This window comes from Streptopelia decaocto (genome assembly GCF_964273445.1).
Source record: "Streptopelia decaocto genome assembly, chromosome: 10".
NCBI lineage: Eukaryota > Metazoa > Chordata > Aves > Columbiformes > Columbidae > Streptopelia > Streptopelia decaocto.
In genome coordinates, this window is record NC_138665.1 from 4,358,008 (window position 1) to 4,379,467 (window position 21,460).

Below are 21,460 nucleotides of genomic sequence, written 5' to 3' on the forward strand. Positions count from 1 at the left end.
CCGGCCGCGCACGGAGGAGGCCGGGCCGCTGCCTCCCCCGCCTCGCCCGCCCCCTCAGCCCCGCCCGGCCCCTCAGGCCGCGCCGCGCTCGCCAGCCGGCGGGGGTGGGGGAGCGGCCGGGCGGCCCGCGCGCATGCGCGGCACCTTGTTTACCCCGCTCGGCTGGCGCCGCCGCGGCCGGCCGGCAGGTGTCGCCCCGCGCCCAGGAGAGCGGGCCCCGCGCGGTGGCCGCCAGGTGGCGCCTGCGCCCTCCATTCGCTCGCGAGCCGCCGAGCAGCGAACACCCCAAACAATCCCCAGCGCCGCCGCCAAATTAAATAACCTGCCCGCGCCCCGCGCCCTCCCCAAACCCCCCCTCCGCGGCCGAGGCTCCGGGCCGGGCGCGCAACCGGCAGCCGGGCCGGGGATATAGGAGCGGAGCTACGAGCCTGGGCCTCCTCGCTGCCTACGCCGACACTGGGCAAGGTAAGTTAGAAAATGGCGGCGAAGCTTCTGGAAGTTTGGAGGGGGGACTCGGGATCGCGGTGCGTGGCTGCGGAGCGAGGCCGGGACGGGGCCCGCGGTCCCCGGCCTGCGGGGACGGCGCGGGGCGCTAGGCCTGCTGGCCACAGGGACTCCGCGCAGCCAAGATGGAGGACGGCGGGGCCGAGCCGCGAAAACACTCCAGCCCCCCGCTTCCCCACCCCCCCTTCCCAGCGCGCCCCGGCGGGGAGGGGGGACGCGAGCGGAGCGCGAGTGAGAGAGAGAGAGGGCGCCGAAAGCGGCCCCGCTGCCCGCCCGGAGCCCCGTTCCGCGTCCCCAGAGCCGGCCGCGGGCAGGCTGGGCCCAGTGCGCGGCGAGCTAAAATGGAGAACCACCTTCTCCTCCTCCCCCCTTCTCCCGAGCCGAGCCGGGGCTGTTGGCAAGATGGAGGACTCGGGCATTGTGTGTGTGGCGGGTGTGTGTGTGGGCAAGCCGGGCCGGGCCGCTCGGGGGGTGGCTGGGAGGGGAAGGGGGTCGGAGCCGCTGCGGCCGGAGCGGGGGGGGCGGAGAGCGCTGGGCCGCGCGGCGCGCAGCAGAAAATGGTGGGGCGGCCGCCGGTGCCCCGGGCGGGTGTCGGTGGAGGCCGGGGAGAGGGGACTCCCACCCCTGACAGCGCTCCCCTCCTTCCCGCAGCTGAGCTCTCCTGCCAGCCCGCTCCCGGCGGCTTGCCCGCGGAGGGAAGTGCCGGGGGATCGGGGTTTCTCTCCTTCGTCTCCCTTTCCCGGCTCGGTCGAGTGGGGCAACTCCGGCTGCCTCTTTCTGAGTGACTGGGCTGGAGAGCTGGCGACAGCGAGTTCCCTCGGCCCAAGTGAGGACGTGGGGTCTGACCTGTGCCTTTCTCCCCCGCCCCTCTTCGCTGCCTCCTTCGAGAGAGCTGGCGACCCCCCCCCTCCCCCCCTCCTCCGGCGCCCAGCTCGGGGAATGCCTTTGTAGGGCGAGTTTTCCCCTCCGGGTGACTTTGGGCGAGCTCTTCGGCGGCTGCCCTCTAAGAGGAAGAGTTGTGGCAGTTTCCGTTCGGCTTGCTTTATTTTTTTCTTTTCTTTTTTTTTTTTTTTTTTTTGTAAAGAAAGGGCGCTTGCCAACTTGTGCCGGGGCCGCCTGATGCCGGGAGCCGCGTGTTGCAGGAACCCCGCTGGGCTCTCGCCGGCCCTGGTGGGGGAGGGAGGGGGAGGAGGAGGAAGAAGAGTGCTTCTTACTGGGGGGTTTTGGCGCCACTTTTGTTTTAGATAGTGCTTCTCTGCCCCCTCCTCCTCGGCACGCACTGAACTGAGCTGAACCCTGCCCAGGTAGGAAGCAAGAGCTTTCCTGGTGTTTCTCTTTTCTGGGCGCTTCTTTTCTCTACACGGATTAAAAAAATATATACACAGTTGTTGCTGTGGTGAGGGACTTGTAGGGACGGGGGAATGAGAGCGGCAGCAGAGGCCTGTGCTGGGCGGCCCTGTTTTTCGGGTGTTCTTTCTCCCTGGCCGAGCGCAGCCCCGAGCCGGGGTGCGCTGGCTTTGGGTGCCCGCCCTGCCGGCCTCCCGCCGCCTCCTGCCTTTCTCCGCGCTGGTGGCGTTGTGTAATCCGCTCGTCCCGTGGAAATCCGCGACCGACCGACCTCATTTTTTTTTTCTTCTTTTCATCCCCGAGAACGGGGAGTGAAGGCGCTCGTCTCCCTCTTTCTCTTCACTCGGCTCTTGCTGTTGTTTTCCCACGGGATGTGGTGTTTGGACTTAATACAAAGTTTCAATAACCGCTGAGTCCGGTGCTGTAGTTACTGTGTGCTTTTTATTTTTGTTACTTTTTGGAAGCCTGGGTAACAAACGCTGCCGCCTCCCCCCTCCCGCGCTGGCTCAGCGCTCTCTTCCCGTGTGCTCCCCGCAGCCACACCCTGGCGTGTCCGGCCTCATTAGCCGCCTTATCGCCCGTGCGACCCCGCGTTTTCCCTCGCCTCCCCCCGGGAGGAGCGTGAGTCCCGGCCGGCCGCAGCAGCAGTGCCCCGAGGTAACCCGGGGCGGCCGAGGTTGCGCTGCGCCCCGCTGCCGTCTCCCCCGGTGGGGTGAGGAGGGGCCATGTCAGCGCGGCGGTTCGTGCCGGGGGCGGGGAGTCGGGTTACCGAAGTGCGTCACACGCGGCCCCGCCGGGGCCTGCTCCGCCGCCGCCTGGGGCCGCCGCCGCCGCGCCCGCCTGCCGCCGCCCATTGGCCAGCGCCCGGGCGGGAGGCGGCCGCTTCCTCCCGCGCCCCGCGGCGGGCAGCCCGGGCGCGCACCCCGCCGGGCCCCGGAGCCCCGGGAGTGCCGCGGAGAGGGCAGCGCCGCGCGAAACGCTTCCGCGTCTTCCCGGTTCTGTTGGGTTTGTGGAGAGGGACGGAGAGGAAAAGGCCTTTTGGATCGCGTCCGTCGAAGCCGTTGGGTGACTGTGTTTCTGCTGCCTGGGAGTTTTGTTCAATCCTGGTTTAAATGACCTAGAAAGAAGAGTTACTAGAATTTCCTGCAGTAGGATGTTCTCCAAGCACAGGTCACACTGTGAACTCTTGGCCGTTCAGTTTCGATTTGTGATTGATGGCTTCTTTCTCGTTTATAATGCTTGGCCGTTTGAAACAAACTTTCCCCCTTTTTATATTGCCTTTTCCCTAAAGCCATTATTTATTAACGTATTTACTGTTACTTCTGGAGTGTTTATATTGTATTGAACTGTACAGGATTTAGAAAACATCCCTGTGCAGGCTGGTTGGTTACATGCAGGTAAATAAATACCCCAAGTGATTGTGCAATCTCTAGCTTCTTGGTATTACATGGTCATTATGCCCAACTCATAATTTTGCAGATAAGTCTTGGCGGTGATCAGTTGCAGAGTCACCATGCCACAGATCTTGTGTGGGGCACCTTGCTGGGTAACACTGTATCTTTTCCCTTATAACCATGGTGACAGTTTCATTACAAAATGATACAAGATGTGAGAAGGCCACTGCCATGCTGTTAGCATAAACCTTCATCTTTTTCTGCTTTCAGTGCTGGAGCTGAGTGGGGTGGAATGCCCATACTGCTCTGATTAATTAAACAAAGACTAAGAAAGCTTCAAGGTTGAAAGGAGAAAAATATGAATTAATTCCCATATCATATAGGTAGATCTTGCGCCTTAACTGATGAGGCTCATGTAGGTCCTTCTTAACAAAACCAGTGATGTTTTACAGTGTCATCTACAGGTGGGCTCTTTGCAACCTGTGAGAGAAATCAGTTAATTTCCTTTGCTGTTGTTTATGTTGAATTAGCTGTGGTAAACTTAACATTCAATGTTGTATAAGTGTAAAGTCAAACAAACAAACCAGGCATGGAACTGGGGGATGGGAGAGATTCTTTAATTTTCCTGTGAAACTTCTTAGCGCTTGGATATCTCCCAAGTTATGTACTTGGGCCAGAGATATGTTTTTGGAGCTTTTTCATCCATTTACAGTTTTGGGAAGATATTACTGAGTAAAGTCAAAGAGCAGCGTAAGGATTTGTTAAACTTGTATTTAAGAACACTAGTCAAAATTTATGTACAGATAATTTCTTTTAGGTATGAGGTCTTGGTGTTTTGCAATCAAAAGCTGGAATTATTGGTTGGGATAAGTTGGTTCAAATTAATGATGCTGTGGTATTTTAATATATTTTTTAAAAATGAATTCTGTGAAATGACAAAAAAATGATAGGTGCATAGCTTGTTAAAATACTTGGTTTAAAAATACATTTTACTACTTGAAGAACATTCCATTTTTAAAATAGGAATATTCAATTAACTGACTGTTAATCTAACTTGAATTCCATAAATATATCACGTTCCATCTTTACATGTTACAGTCTTTAAAGGCATAAATGTGCAGAATGAAATTATTTCCACTTGAAAGGAGCGTAAATAGAATTGTCAGTTAAATGCTCTCTTTATTTTTATTTTATTTCAGTATAACATATCAACAGCAACCGAATTATTTTTTAAAAATGTCATGCAAACAGCTTCTCTTGAATATTACATGCTACTACAGTCTCCTGTAGAAAATAGCCGCAGGCAACAAACCACTTGAAAGTACATGCTCTGGTTGGTGGGAACAACTGCATTAGGTTTCGTCAAATCATGAAATAATCTTAACACAGCAGAGCATTATGAACTTTTTTTAATTAGGTTGCTTTTTGTCGCTTATGGCTCAAATTTAGAATGATATGAGAACCCTCATTTGTCATTTTCATTTGTGATGTTACTGTCTTGGTTTTGCTGCAGTCAAATGCTGTAGGAGATATTAGATTTTCTGGGACTTGTGTGACAGCGTAAACAGGTTGTATGTTTTACAGAAACCTTACACACTTTGGTTGCTTATTTTCACCAAATGAATCCCCAAAAGCAAGCAAATATTTCTGCTGGTTACTTACGCTGCTTGGTTCTGTTGTTGGAATGCTGTGTTTTGTCAAATGAGATGAGGTTCTGAACTCAGTGTGGTATGCCGACAGTGTCATAATTTCTTCTCCCATTAATTTGAAAACTTAGGAGAATATTGTAGGTGTGAATTTATAAAATTGTACTTGGGTTTTGGTAGTGTGTGTTGTGTGGTGTTCTTGTTTTGTTTTGTTTTTTGTTTGGTTGTGTTTTTTTTTTTTTTTTTGTATGTGAGGAATTAAGAAAACATACAGGAAAAGGAATGTGTTGTAGATTGCATGTCTGTCAACTAGATGCTAGAATTTCCCAGAGCTTCATTTGCTTCAGTAATTGTTTTGTAATGGAGAAAAGTGATTGATAGCAGCCATCAACATATCAGTTTAATATTCTTAAATAAGCTCTGCTCACTTTCTCAGTATCACTTAAAACATTCATATTCTGAAAACTTTAGGTTCCTTATATGAGGATCATTGACAAAGAAGAGGCGAGAATTAAGTGAAAACTTCGTCCTTGGGAAACTGAGGGTGAGCAGGGAATTGGAGCTTTGGCTTGGAAAATAAGAAGCTTGTACACAACAAATCTCTGTCCTGTTGGCCACAGACAGAGGTGGAACTAAATGGGGCTACAGGCAGATTAAACGCTCTGGTCGAGATATGAGAGTCCTTCCTGCAAGGAAGGAGCTTGTAGTGTGCCGAGTTACTCAATCCAGTCTGTTCAGGTTTGATCTGGATCTGTCAAGTCAGTGGTGGTTTCATGTGGGCCAGGCTGATGCTGCTGCACTGGCTACCTTGTGCCTTGGAGGGTGCTGGGGGGGTCCTGGAGGGGCCTTGTGGGGAGTCGTGCTCAGCGGGTGTTTTGTGAGGGTGGGAAGACTTGGGTGTTTGTTTTGGTAAATGAAATTTTGAAGAGAAAACCTTTTGGTAACCTTTGCAGTATTGCATCAGCATGAGTGAATCTCTTGCTCTAGCTTTTGTTTTTTCTTAAAGACTACTTTCTGGAGTAAACCAGTTAAACTCTTCCACCACTCTGTGAACAGTTTTAATGTTTGGAGATCAGTCCAGTGACTTCAGTTGGCTTTTTATATTGGGGGAAAAAAAAAACAACTATGTACTTTCCAAAAGTGTGTATCTTTGTGATTTAAGGGTAAGCCTTGAAATCTAATGAGACTTTTAACAGGGTCAGATATTTACTTATGAGTGATACAGTGCAAACTTCTGTTTTGAGAATTGGAGATTTAAAATGTACTTTTAATTGTATGTTGTTTTAATTAGAATTTAGCTTCTCTAAGTTTTCTCATGTTGCAGTTCATAAAAATCTGGTGAAGGTGGTTTTTTTTGTTTTCTGTTTTGTTTTTTGTTTTTGCGAGTAAATACAAAGTAAGGGAAACTTTTGAACATGGCCTTCATTTAGATCACCACAGACAAACGTAGGGCTAGTGCTGATTGGGTTCTATCTTGAGAAAGATGATTCACTGTTCAGATATCAACACAAATACTGTGTTTTCTTTTCTCAATCCTCTCATTTTGATGGCCAGGATCACTAAGACTAGACCGGAGGCCTAAATTTGATGGGTTATGCCATTGCAATATTTCACAGTTTACCCCTTTCTAGTATCTGTGTCTCCCAAGTGTTGCACCATTAAGAAAATCACTGATCTGTGAGATCTTGAGTAGAGAAGAAGGGAAAGCGAGATGTTTCTTTTTGTTCATCTCTCAAACATTTTCCCTCGACTGCTCGGATCTGAGGGGGGATCTGGCATGCAATTTTGGAGATAGGGATATGGGGAAAAATTTGATCCCCTTGGCTTTCATGTTACAATTAGCCCTTTCTTAGCCTTTATTGGCTACAGTCACATGGAAGAGTGCAGGCGTAGTCTGCTTTGAATCTTCTTAATCCCAATTTGTGTCAGAAATGAAGTGCATACAGGATTGCATTTGTATGCAGTTATTGTTTGTCTTATTGTGACTTCAGAGGGAAATTAAATTAGCTGTCATGTAACTGCTTTATGCAGGTACGCACTTTATGTCCAGGCATGTACTTTATTGTTGTCTATTCTGTACATTTTTTGATTGTGTAACTAGCTATAACATCCCTCTCTGGAGGACTTATTTTTGAAAAAGAATACAATAGGAAGAGTGAGTAGATGTAAGAAGGTTGTCATATATTGGAGGGTAGATTGTGATCTGTGATTGAGAAGTTGATCACGATACCCACCCAAAGACAATTATCTAGAGATAAGTGTGTTTGGTTTGGTTTGGTGGGGGGATGGTTATAGGGGGCAGGTAGATGAATGTTTATTTTCTTATGGCTCTGAATCTGATGGCTTATTATATTAGTCCTGCCCTCACACAACCTTTTATGCATTTTACTTTTCTATGCTTCTATTTCAGTAAAGGTTAGTTATTGGATTAGAAGGGAGTATGTGTGGCACTAGAATTCAGTGGAAGAATATTTGTTTTCCAAAGCAGATTTTTGTTAGTGCTTCTGGGTGGCTTCTAGAGAGGAAAGTATTTTTGCATCTGTTCCCATTGTTTTAGGCTTGATAGGGTAAGCCAATGATTTTTGCTTATATTTTGAAAAAGGTCTTAAATGGTGTGTGTTGCCATGTAATATCTATGTCTGTAGTGGCCTAGATGGATGATAAGTACTATAGATGGTGTGCAAATATCAGGGTTTTCTATTAGCAAAATCATGGAAAGAAATCAAGAATACTGACATTTCAGAAAGCAGGAAACATTTCCAAAACTACTGACCAGTTAAAAAAAGAAACATCAAACCTTAGGAATGCATCTTTTGTTTAGTTGGGTTTGCGTTCCAAAATTGGCCTTGAGTTGCTGCAAGGTTTGGTGAAATGCTGCTTGGCTTCTGGCCAGCGGGTGAGCTTTGGGTGATGTGCAGGATGACTCACCTTACCTGCAGACACCCCCAGTGTCTCCCTTCCCCACTCCCACTGAGTGACAGGTGTCATTCAGTGTACGTGCTTGCCAGTTTGATGCTTCCTGGGAAGGTATGGTGATGTAGTACATGTAGTCATGTAGCAAAGAGGACTTAATGCAGGTGTTTTCCTGTTGCTTAATACATGTGATCTGTCTAGAAAGAGATGTATATTTTTGATTTGTAGGTAATGTTGCAGTTCTTGATTATGGCTGAATTGCATTTTTTTACTTAACATAGGATTTCAGCCATGAGTTTTATGAAATAATATTATTATATTAATATTCCTTGCAGCATCTCATCTGGGAAAAAAAAGATTGACTTTTACTTTGCAAATAAAAATAAGCTGTTCAAGGTAAGCCTTTTCTGTCTTTCATGCAATTACCTGCTATTCCTTTAGGTAAAACTGCTAGTTCATCCCTTAAGAAGGATCAACTCTGGAAATTTGGACCATATCAAGTCTTAGTAAGCAGATAATATGCAAGTAATGTAATTGTCTGATTTCATTTGTCAGCATGTCATCTTCAGCAGCGAGTGTTCAGTATGAGGAGAGTTTGTATGGATTAGGGTTGTGAATATTCAAGATGCTTGTTTTGTTTTTTAAAATATATGTTATTTTAATTATCTTCCTGTGGGCAGTTGAATATATAGATAACTGAGGTTACTAAAAAACAATGTCAGTAGTAATGTCAGGAAAACAGTTTTGTAATTCATGAAGCATGCATTTGAGATCTCTGGTTTTTAATTCAAAGGTGATTTTGTATGACATGAGTCCTGGAATAAATTTGGTGTGTGGTTGGTTTGTTTGTTTTTTAATTACTTATGGATATAGTGGCCAACTGATTTGAGTAATAAGGCACTGCATCCTGACCACTGGCAATGTTGTTCATTTCACTTCTGATCTTCTTAGAAACAGAGAACTGATTAAATATGATTTTTTTTTAAATACATATATATATATATATATATATTTTTTTTTCCCCCAAGGAATAAAACTAGGGAAACTTGATAAAGACTTGTTTCAAAATGAGGATGGCCATTGGCTGCAGTCTAGCTACAGCAGTGATATGTTTGTGGCAGACATACAGGAAGTAGGATTGATACGGACCGTTGCATCTTGGTTTAGGGTAAAAAATACAATTTAAATGTAGTTGCAAAGGAAAGACTGTGATATTCATAATTTAACATTAATAACATAAGTATTTTTAAAGTATGTTTGAAATTTTGTTATTTTGTACTATTTTGGGATAGGAGCTATATTCTTACAGGAAAGTTCCAGTTCAGTGTGCTGCCATATACTGTTTTATTTTTGTTGTTGCTTTATGTACCTGGTTGAAAACCATATCCCAAATATTTTATTTTTAACTTCACATAAAATAAAGCTTTGCATTGTGAATGGGCAGTTGCTTCCTTATTTGTGGTGTAGGTCACAGAATCATATTGGAAGGAAGGGCCCTCTGGAGATCTAGTCCAGCTTCCTACCTAAAGCTTTTCCAGTTATGCGAGGTTGCTGTGGAATTTGTCCAGTCAAGTTTTGAATATCTCAGAGGATGGAGTTTCCATGATCTCTCTGGCAACCCATTATGCTATTCTTATTGGACGGTTGTTGGTATTTTAGTTGTTTGTGGGTTTTGTTTGGTTGTTTAGTTTTTTTGTGTTGTTTTTTTTTTTTAAATTATTATTATTTTTTATTATTTAAGGTCTTAAAGTAATCTTAAATTCCTATAAAGATTCACACTCTTCCACCCCCAGTATGTTTGGAATGTATTCCTTCATGATGGAGGTGTGGGAAGCTAATGACCAGGTTTAGAACTGATTTGGTTTTTATTGAAAATTATTGAAAAAGAGAGAGGTCACTGGCTACAGGGATTACTTTTTGGTATCTACTTTCCTCTTGCCTCTGGTTGCGTTTACTGTCTTTATTCTTCACCTGTTGTCCACCTTCAAGCTTTGCTACTGTGTCTATGACAAAGTCTTGCAAATAAAACTGCCTTCCCTGAGCACCTACCTGTTCACTTAGGTGGTGTTCATACACTGATCAACGTGATTTGTCTTGCGGTTTTCATATTTAAGCAATGATATTTTTATTCCTTCTCATAAGAAATCTACAGTTCATTTGAAACTATGGTAACCAGGAAGGAAGGCTGCACAAATCTCTTTCTCTGGTATAGGTCTGTTCTTACTTGCCTAATAAATGATTGGCCAAAAAAGGTGAAACTGGCTTTTGGATATTGATTTACACAACATAGAAATGATTTATTAAGACGAATACATCAATGATAATGGAAAAATGTTTGGTTTCTTTTGCATGTGCTGCTGTACTGCACTTTTGTCTCGAATAATTCCATGTTTAAGGTGCTCTTGTTTTATTAAGTGGGCTTCTGTTCGGCTTGCTTTGATAAGCTATATTTTCAAAACTGATGCATGCTTGTTGGTATTTGTTTAATTTTTAAAATGTATTTTTTAAAAGTATCGCTGATACAGCAATATGTATATGCTGTATTACTATTCTGCTGTGAGTTAGAACAGATTTTGTAAACTAGAAGACCTGTGGCTTGACGGTTGAAAAATAACTGGAAGAAGACTTTAGGCATTATATTTCTCTTGCTGAATTGCATTGTCTTTCTGGTTATACTGATGAATTTCTCTTCGGCAATGTGATAGTTTTATGAAAGTTTAAAAAGTTGTGTACTCAGATTATATTGGTGCCTCAGAGTAGTAGTTGGTGCTAAGCAAAAATTTTCAAAGGTGGGCAGGCAGAGTTTGTGTACATCAGTATGATATGAAAATGAGAAAAACATTTTTAGAAACTTCCTGTTCATTAACACTGTGAATAGAAGAAAATGCAGTAAATCATCTTCTTCATATACATACAGCAGGTCAGGCCCGTTAAGATTTTTTTGTATTGATCTGAAATGCAGTATAATCTGTGTAAAACGGATTCTCAAGTTCTTTCCTCTTTGTGCCAAGGGAGTATAAAGTATGTGTAGCATACCTTGCATTCAAAACTGGTTAGGGAAGTTTTGTTTACAGAGAAGATTTATGCATTCCTGCATAATCCTACAAATGGGCTTAGTCTTCCGCTATCTCCAGTGAAGAGAAGCATGGAAAAATTCTAATTGAGTCCATGTTCTTAGTAGCTTGGAGATTTAAGAAACTTAGTGAAGTTTTCATTTCATTTACAGTAAGGACTATTTGACAGTATATAAGGAATTAAGCATTCTAGAAGATAAAATTACCAGAATGAAGAAAATGATACCGAGGAAGTTAGGAAAGATAGGAAAGTATAAGAATATGTTGATGCTTACTAGAAGCATTTCAAAAGTATGTTCTGTGTCCTGTTGCATTACTTTCTCTTTATTAGTTTCTGTTGTGGAATATGTTGGCATTGAGTTATTAGCTATATGAAGTATAAAAAACTGCATTTATGTAAAATTTTAATCTTGGAATATGTTGTTCTATCAGATGTGGAAGGTTGCAAATATTTGTCTTATATTTTTGATAAAGTTAGGAATTGAAAAGTTAATCTTTAAAGCCTTTTGAGGTGAGATCTGGAGGAGAGAAATGAAGCTGGCAATCCATTGACAATGTAGACTTGTTTTTCACCATGAGGGTAGTTGGTGGAGAGACTAGGTACCTAGCTGATGTGAAAGAACAGAATTGGGGCAGGTTTGTAACTGGCAGTTGTTTCTGAACATAACTGCATGTGCAGAGTTTCCTCCCTCTTTCATAGTCATCTTCCTTTCATACTTGTTCCCTTCAAGCTGCTGAAGATGTGCCATCACCATGTGGTGAGCTGCTGCTAGTAGGGTGGTTTTGTCTCTGTGTCCTGACCACCTGCTTGGGTTGTTTACCCTGTGCATGTGTGTTCTGCCTGTTTGAACCCATAGGTGAACTGGTTTAAGGAGCTAAACTGTGAAGAAGAGTAGTTTTCTGTGGGTTTAATCTCTGTGGACTCAAAAGGGTGCTGCTCCTGCATGGAAAAGGCTACAGGAGCTTTTGGCCACTGAGAATGTAGAATTGAAAGGGGACTGCCCTGGTGGTGGTTTGGTTGTTGAAGGGTTCTGTCAGCTGCCTGCTCCAACAGTAGTGGTAATATTTTCTGTAACTCTAGAACCAGGAAAATAAAACTTTACTTCTGCTGTCATTTGCTACTTTTCTACCTGATCTTACTCCTAAAAACCATTTGGGCAATATGCCAGTTTCAAAAGTAATCCTCTAATCTTTGTAGTGATATCTATCTATCTATCTATCTATCTATCTATTTTTTTTCTGAAATGTTACAAAGTCTGTCGTAGAACAGTTAGATCTATGCAAGGAAATTCAGGACTGCTGTTGATTTGTATTAATTTATGCAGACAGGAAGATCATGCACATTTTTCTTTGGTTTCAGTCTATGCACCGGTTAGAAGCTGTGCAGGTGTTACTTGGAATGAGACAGAAGGAGTTAAGAAAAGATGTAAGAGTGGTTATAGAAGAGTTTCCTTCCCCCAAGATTTTTCTTCCAGCTTTAGCATGGTTAATCAGATGCCGTTGTCAAAACCCTGCTAGACCTCCTCCTTTAGCTGGATGCTTACCAGCTTGTTGTGGTTAGATCTTACTATGAGCCTTTGCACTCTCCAGTGTTCCGTGGTTTATGGAAGCTGCAGTGCCAGTTCTGTACGTGAGGTCTGCCTTTGGCCTTTTTACAGAACATGGACCATCCTGTGCAGTGACCTGCAGTCCCATCCCTCCTGACTCATCTCCCTCCTGGATTCTGAGTTTTTGAGGCATGCTGAGGCTACAGGTCTCATCTCTAGGAATACCTGGTAACTAAACCAGACATACCCTTTTTTAATTTCATAAAATATTAATATTGTCCTTCAGAGAACCTGAGAAATAGACCAGATGATGCCTGAACACATTGCATGCCTCTCCTCTCTGCCTTACATTAGGCTCAGTTCAGAGCATTTTGTTTTCTTCCACTTTTGGTAGAAAACTAGCAGTGTTTTTTACAACATGGAATTTTTTTTAATTCTTATTTTTATTTTATTTTTTTAAAAATTTCATTATATTTTCCCAACTAACTGAGAAGATGTTAGCTTTCTTCTTTAGGTCTTTCGGAAGAGCTTTACTGTTATTGATCAGAAACTACTGCAAAGTGATTCATTGCTAAATTCCTCACCATTTTAGAGTTTAGATTTGGGGAAACCGGTCTGTGATTTGTTGAAGATAAGCTTCTATGTGAATAATCAAACTGACAGCTACATTGTAGGCTGTGATTTTGCTTTGTGAAGTTGTAGTCTGGTTGGAAATACTAGACAACAGGAAAGCCACATGTACAAAATTTTTGGAGTGTTGTATATGGTTTGGGTTGTATGGTTTCCGTTTATATAAGCCATGTTGGAACAGGAGTTACTCTTTTGGTGTTGAATTTTTAGAGAGCATTGAGCATGGCTGGTGGGCTTTGGTTCTAGCCAGTTTTGCAGGTGTTCCTTAGAAGGGCTGTTGTGAATATAGCTGCAACTGCCCGAGCTCGCTGTTTCTCCTTACTGCTGTTGAAATGTTGCTGTGGGACTTCCCTGCTTGGAGGCATGCCAAAATGAGTGTGTGGGAAGACTTAATACTTGCTACTTACATAGCATTTTGTATGTTCAAAGTCTTCTGCAAATACTAACTAATCTTTATTTAACATTTGAGCCCAAATTCTGTCAGTATAAATCAGTAACAGCCAGTTATGACCCCTACTTTTTGATGTCAAAAGAACGAAAAGCTGTAACTAGTGTAGTTAAGAATCATCTTTATCATCTTATTAACGTACTGTTTTTGTCACTCTAACCTTCCGCTTTAGTGTTGTGTAGAAAAAGGTTACGAATAGAATATAGTACTACTCTTCAGGAGGTCTGTGCCTTGCAGAATGCTGACTGCTGGAAAGAATGGCATTTCATTCATTTTGTGTGTGGTATTTCAAGCTTTTCTGGGCTAGTTTTTGTTTCTGCTAGATTAAGGTTTATTTCTTTGCAGTTTGGGAGCCATTGCATATTCATAACAAGTAACGCTGTGAGAATGATGTTCATTCTGAGCTTGCTTCTTAAAAGCTCTGTTGTTCATCTTAAAACATAGTCTTAAGTTGAAAATTAATTACTGCATACCTGTACTAAAAACTTATTGAGGTTTTCCCTGTCTGTATAAATGTTAGTTTTCAGTTAACTGATATGTATTAAATATGACTGGTATGATAAATTCATCAAGCTGTTAGTGTTCTGATTAAAGTTCTCACAACACCACAACCAAAGTAGCTATGTACATTTTTACTAGGATCTCATAGTGACTTTGAAAATTACTATTATGTTGGGTTTTGTCTAAACTGTTGCTCAGCTGTAAATGGCTAATGTGTTGCATGGAAGTACTTTGCTGCAGCAGTGTCTGAAAAATCAGCGTATGGATTTAAAACAGAGATGTAATTCATAAAAATGCCTCTTTTGAGTGGCAGTTTTTATAGAAAGTTATGTGGTTGTACATTTTAGCCCTTATTACCCAGATTTTCTACTCCTTGTTTTTCTTCTGAAGAATCTGTACAATATTATTTTCTTCAGGTAGTTTACAACTGTAATATGCGTGAATTTATAAATGTGCATCTTTGCAAATTGCATAGGTATATTTTCATGTTAAGCATCCTTTTAAAGAGAGGCTTCAGCAGTTCTGAATTAAGCTTCAAGATTTTGTTATTCCAACTTTTCCTTAGGCAGTTAAACATAAGTTTGCAAGAACAGGTCTATACAATAAATTGCGTGCTGGAAACAGTGTGGACTAATGGGAAGAAATATTGAGATGAGGGCCATTTTAGTATATCTGGGGTTCTGTGCTAAACCCGTGCTTCTGTTTGCTGCACCAGGACTGGCCTGAATGCTTCTCTGTGGCTTCGTGCTGCATCTTGGAGATACTTACAGATCACTAAGGAAAATGATGTGGTGGACAGTGCATATTGGTCTTAAACGTTTAACAGAGTTAAAAGGGAAATTTCGTAAATTAAAGTAAAAATTGGTCTGACAATAAATATAGTGTCTGGTAATATATAGTTTGCAGAATTTATAGAACAAAATTGTTAGTCCTTAAGGAAGTTTGAATTGTAACTTGTAACACATGAAAAGCTGACTGTAAATTTCAGAGAGGAAAAAGTCTGTAAAACAAGGTTTGATCTCCTGCTTCCTTTTACATTTTCTCTTTGACCAATCAGTTCACTAATTTTGAATAGGTTGTTATGTATTGATTTGTTGAGTTTTAGTTAATGAAGTTTTTTTGTTTGTTGTAAAGTTCAGTAGCTTTAAATGGGTCTGGGATATTTGACCTCCACTAAGTGTTTAAAATGTAGCTAGCCTTTTTAAAAAAAGTAGTGTTATACAAAAATTAATAGCATGCATAAGTATCCCATATACAGGCCTAGTACTGTTCTACGAATTCTTCTGATCTTAGTTAAAATGGGATAAATCTGTATTTCTATGTAACCTATCTGAAAAAAAATGTTAGTCAAACCAACTTGGGCATAAACATAGTAAAAATTTTTTTCTTCTTTGTTTTCTAGTAATAGTGTGATTTTTAGAAACTACACAGATCAATGAAGAAAATCATTAGAAATAGAACTAGTTCTTATTATGTATTCTTACAGTATTAAACTACTCAGTGGTGAGTGCTGTCTGATTGAATAAAGCTAGTCCTGGCAGATTCTAATTATGTCTGATATGCCCAAGAAACATCGTAATAGCAATGGATAATATAAATTACATAGATCAGCCCACTCTTGGCTGTCCTTGGTAAAATGGTGGCCGTTTGTTAGCAGGGGTGTGTGTCTTCTATTTCTGTCACATCTCTGCAGCTTTCATTGCCATTTTATATAGGGTTTAGGCAAAGGTGACCAGCTCTTTACTTTTCAGAACATTTATTCAGACACCACAAAATATACTGTGTTACAAATTTTTGTTATTGTTGGAAAAGCAGCATGTTGGGGCCAGGCTTTTATGTTTTATAGCTGGCTAGATGATGGTGGTACAGGTGTTTGGGTGCTGTGCTAAGTGTGCATCGTAGTGCTGTGGCCAGAGGGTAAGCTGGATTTGGAGCAGTGCATGGCAGCTTTTAAAGCAGTTGTAGCCTACCAGAACAGTATGGACATCTCTTTTTGTTTTCCTTTGACGTAATTTGATAGTAGATCATGTCTGCGGTAGTATCTCACTGATTTTAAAATGAGCCATTTTCTTGCACCAACCACAGGAATCTTTTGTTGAGCCAGCTCAATTTACTAAACTGTTGGAAAGGCAATTCATTCAAAAATAAATTAATAGATTGTTGCTCAACAAAGGGTCTGACAAGTGCCCTTGACTATGAGATGTGGCCAGAAATAAATGCAGGGAGAAGGGGGCAGTGGGACTGTTGTTTTACCAGTAGCAACCAGTCTATTGTCATATTGAATTACATGGTTATTATTTGTAGTTTCATTCATTATTTAGCAAAAAAAAAATATAGATACAGTTGATGCAGTTTGTTCAAGTTAGTATAAAATGGGCTCTCTGTTGATAATTGAAAGGAATACTGGAAAAAAATTTGAAATTACTAGTACTTAGCCAAGTTGTTTCCATTGAGCAGCTTCCTTTTCCCAGGGTGAATGACAATTTGAGAAGGCATATAAAAGGCAAAGATTGTGAAACGAAAGTGAGTGGAACTAGTAGAAGTGTTTAAGTTTTAAAAAAGGACTTTTTGTAATGTATGTGTAACACATTTTATATTTTAAGTTTTCAATAACAACAGCGTAAAGCCTTTAACTGCTGGAGAGCACGTTGGTTTTAAATATATACTTAATTTTTAGGATATGGTAGTTTCTACACAGAAGATTTAATGACATTCAGAGTTGAAGAGTATGTGTTGTAGGTTGTACACCGGAACTTGTGTATCACAATATAGTAGAATGTAGTCTAGAGTGCTGGAAATCTGGGATATCTGTGTTTTCGGACTGCTACAATTTTACCACATTGTTACTTCTATTTAAGTGGTTCTCTGAGCTGCTAATCTGGGAATAGATGATACTCAAAATGGAGCAAGGTTCTGCAGTTTATTCAGGCAACACGTAGATGATGGAGTTAATCAGTTAGACCTGTCAAACAGTATAAGCTGCATATTGCTGTAAAAATACTGCTATTTTGGACATCATACAAATGGTTAACTGTTGCAGTTGTCACGTTCAGAAGCGATATCTTATAGCAAATCAGAACAGTTAATGCAAAAAAGTTACTTGAAAAATAGATTTCACCAGTGTTGTTGTTTCTAGATCCTCAAATCTTGAGAAAGCAATGCTAAGGAATGTCTTTGTATGGATAGATATGGAATGAGAGGGGAGAGGAAAATAAGTTTAGTTTGAGGGAAGTATAAATTAATGTTTAACGTGTAAGAAAATACTTGTTTAGAATATTTTAATGATACATTACATTATAATGCTAAATCAGCATTGAAGGAAACGCAAACTTAAGGCAGCAAGGAGTGTCTTCAAGGAAAATTCAGTAAAGGGTGTCTGGTAAGATGATTGGAAATAGTACTTTGCATTGCTGTTGGGTATATACTACAGCATTTTGGTTTGTCATAGTCTGTGTTGGTTTTACTGGACAAATAATGTGTTTATCTTTACTCTTGGAGATACTTTTTCCTGGTACGTAAGAAGGTTGCTTTTCCTTTTAAAATACTGTTGTATTTGAATACTTTTGAGCAGCAATGCCATTTGAAGCTATATGCTCTGTGCTTTGTGCATCTCTCCTTTCCTTCCCCACCCATATAGGTGTTCTTTTAAAGAGCATGGTGCTAGATAAAGTAAGCTCTTGTGTTATTTTTAATACTGGTTTTAGTATTGCTTCAGTTAGTTAATGTTTTATAATGTGCAAACCAATATTTTGATGATTTTTTTGTGTGTGTGTGAAAAAGGCCTGGTAGCACTCTCAAGTGTCCATGAATCAAAAAAATGCCACAGCTCCATATTAGGAAGGTGCTAACTTAGTCCACCTGTTTATAAAATTAACCTATAATTCTCAAACAGGTTTAATGATGAATCCCGTATCTTCTGTCCAGGACAGATCTGGCGTTATGTGCTTGTACAGACTTACCAGAAATGAAGTTGTGTGCCTCAGTCCAGTGTACGTCAAGTTTTCATGAGTGGGTCATCTGGTGCTACTTTGTCCAAGCCTAAGCAATAGTCAGAGCACTCGTGCAGTGTACTTCTGCATCCTGTTGGCACAGAAGGCAGATGTTTATGCAGAAACCTGGAAAATCGTGTGATTTAAGTATCACACTGCAGTTTTTGACTGTCCTGTAAATTAGATCTTCTTGTGCTTATGCTCTTCCTCTCATGACTTAATGACAGTTAGTTATTCTGCAAATGCCACACAGTTATTTGGAAGAGGCTGGGTTATTCTTCCTCGAGTGGTGTTCCTTGTGAACTGTGCGTGGTGGCAGTAGTGTACCTGTTGGTGCCTGGCCTGTATTGCTTTGTGGGTACAAAATGGAATTCACAATTTTTATTATTGTTGAAGTTTCTAATAACTGTAAATTATTACTAGAGTACTAAACTTCTCTATCTTGAGAGCCTAATTAAAATAAAGGCACAAGATATTGCAGAAAAGTCAATACTACTAATTTTGCTTACTGAAGACTAAATTATATGTTAAGTAAATACTGTCCGTTTCATAATGGCTGAATATTAATCTTCTTATTCTAATTTGATAGCAGTTACCTTCCTGAAGTAATTCTTGATCCATGCCATTTTCATTTGTTTCCTCCTTCTCCCTCATTCCTGCCCCCACATATTTAAATTGATGAATAGCATCTGTCTTCTAACACTGTTAACTCCTCTATCCTTTGGAATTCTCTGAAAGACATGGTAGTGCTGCCCTATTTAATTGCATTAAAAATAAATCTTTTTCTTACATTGCTGTTTGCTGATTCTGCAATGGTAAATGGTCTTCAGCATAGCAAGTAGAAACAGGGGAGTTGTCAGTAATGGAGATGTAGGATAATGGGTTCACATTAACAACTACCACTGACAAGACATAGGAAACTCCATCAGGACTTTTTAGAAAAACCAGATAAACTGAAGAAAGCCCAGGGGACACTCTGGGTTTTAGAGACCCATCCATATCTATGGAAGCAGATGTGTTCACTTAGTACCAGTTAGAGCAAAAGGCTGGAAAGGGTGAAAGAAAATGTTTTCACTGTTTTTCTGTCACTATTATTTGGTTAATGTGCAGTTTCCTATTGTTTGTGGGTGTTAATTAATTAATTAATTAAATACATTGGTAGGCTTCTATAGATTTCCCTACAGGTAGAAATGTGAAGACCCAAAATCAGGTTAGTCATTAATTCAAGTTCATAAAGCAGATCTGGAACTAAAATTTCATTTTGCTCTTGTATATATTGAGGAAGAAGATAAAAACCGAGCCATTTTTCCAGTACCTCAGAAAACGTTTCCACATTAGACCAGTCAGCTTTAATTGAAATGATTAATTACTTTGGAGTGAGAAGTACATTATTGTAGATTCTTTTTTTAATGCATACTATTGCTAATCCAGCTTGAAGATGCAATATTATGAGCTAGTTAAACTCTGCTGTGGAGACTCAAACTTAGAAGAATGGTTTTTGAAGGCAACAGATAAATGGGTGAGCAGGTGTGTTGCTGAGCTCTTCAGGGAAGTGGGGTTTGTTGGGGTTGCGCTGGATGAGCGCTGTAGCTCCTGCATTTGTGCAAAGCTAGTGGAGGAATTTAAAAGAATATGTGGGGGGTGGTGGTGGTCTTGCTGTTTGGTTTATGTAGTTTTAGTGACGGAAGCTTAAAACTGGGATGTGCCATAATGTTGTTCTTTAGAGGCAGGTTGGCTGTAGTAGATGATTGTCCAATTCCTTTATGCTTTGTACAACTGTATTCAACTGTGTGCATTTCTGTGTACAATATACCTGGCTTAAAGGTCTATTTTAAAACTCAGCCCTCTAGGAAACCCTCTGATTTCTTGTCAGTATCACTTGTTTAGGATTTTTCTGGAAACTGCACTGGTGTCCAGTCATCAGGAAAAAAAGTTATATGTATTTGGGTTCTTAATGATTTTTTGACATGACTAATGCATGTGAGATTCAAGTAGGTAGCCTCTTGACAAATGTTTTGGTTTCCACAGTATTCTTAGCCAACTTAGTGGCTTAACTGAAAAAAAATCATTTTTCTTGTCTTAAGCCACTGGTTGAGACCACCATGGCTTTTTAAGGGAACAGCACAAAGCTTGCCTTGTTGGAAAGGTAACTGTTAGGTTAATAGCCCGTTTTAAGGAGGAAGTTGTTTATTGTTGAAAGGCTGTTTCTTTAATAAATAATGGTTACATATTTGCAAATATTTTTGGTGGGCATTATTTCCTTAATAGATGCACATTCTGCAAATGGACTTCACTGAACGTCATTTTATTAGTAGCCCAGATTTGCACGTTGACTGCTCATACTCATGTGCTTGTAGGATTTTTAGTTTACTAGTGAAGAACTGTGGACAACTTCCAGAAGTTCCAAACAATTGTCCCAGGTTAAAGTGAGAGGTAAAAAAAAAAAAATATGAAAAAGTGTAGCTCATGATCCCTTACTGATCAGAAGGAAATAGTAAAGGATGTAGGGAGCGTGTGCTGCAGGGGCAGGTGGATTGATTGTTAGAGGTGCAAGGGTCTGTATGGTAGTACTCAAGAAGGTTTTGGGAACTAGATACCTGTTCCAATGCATTGTCCTTTCTCTTCCTCCCCACATACGAAAGTAAAGGCAGCACTGGAGCAGCCATAGCAGAAATTTTGTCTACTATGAAATGGCTGGAGGAAGACCAGGAAGATTAATACCTTTTATTACAGCTCTGCAGTTTGCTTTGGGTTATGGGCGTCCATTATTCTTTCTGGTTTCAAGCTGGATTATTGGAAAACAGGTAACCAGTAAAAAAAAACAGGTATCCAGTCTCAAAATTTTTCTTGTATATAGAGGTTTGTGAAAGGTTTGTTTGAAATGACTGAAAATAAATACATTAAATTATAATATTTTTGATCTTTCTTAAAATACTGCTCTTCATGAGTGATACTATGTCTGTATTGAAGATACACAGATATTAGTATTTCCCGTGGAAGGAGTTTTGCTAATTGTGGCTTAACAAGTGTTTCCAATAATAATTTCTCTTCACTCCTGACAAAATGCCTGTGCATCCCTTCTTTCATGTGATGGAGGCGACTAAAATATTGCAGTAGTGCTGGTTTGATTTTTAGTTGGTTTTGAAGTGCTAAGGTTTAACGCAAGTGATGTGGTCTTTCACTTTTTCCTCTGACTAGCAGTGTGGGGTGGTTGTTAGCTGCCTGTGCATAGCCAGATATTGGTGCTGCTTTCATCAGCCTGAAGCAGTTTCTAGAGAACATCTTGAAGACGTATTGTTTCCTTGGGGATTTATTGCATTTGCAACATCGCACCTCTGTTCTGCTGGTTAGAGAGTATGATTATCAGCCGTTAGTACTGAATACTTCAACATGGTCACTACACAGTGTTTTCCTTCTCACTCGCGGATTCTGTGCTGCTCATAATGAAGGATCTCTCTCTGGTGTGT

At 41.1% G+C, this 21,460-nt stretch overlaps 1 protein-coding gene across 6 annotated transcripts in view; it reads left to right on the forward strand.

The window, feature by feature from the left end:
• The first annotated feature begins 269 nt into the window (after positions 1–269).
• Positions 270–21,460, forward strand: part of STAG2 (STAG2 cohesin complex component) — a 75,665-nt gene continuing 54,474 nt past the window's right edge. For 3 of the 6 annotated variants that reach the window (XM_082061779.1, XM_082061784.1, XM_082061783.1), the window contains exon 1: positions 270–465. The gene's annotated coding sequence lies outside the window, so the exon portion shown is untranslated. Of the gene's footprint in view, positions 466–920; positions 938–1,435; positions 1,809–2,882; positions 3,022–21,460 lie in introns of those variants that run through there. The other 3 variants (XM_082061781.1, XM_082061780.1, XM_082061782.1) reach the window with 3 other exon arrangements.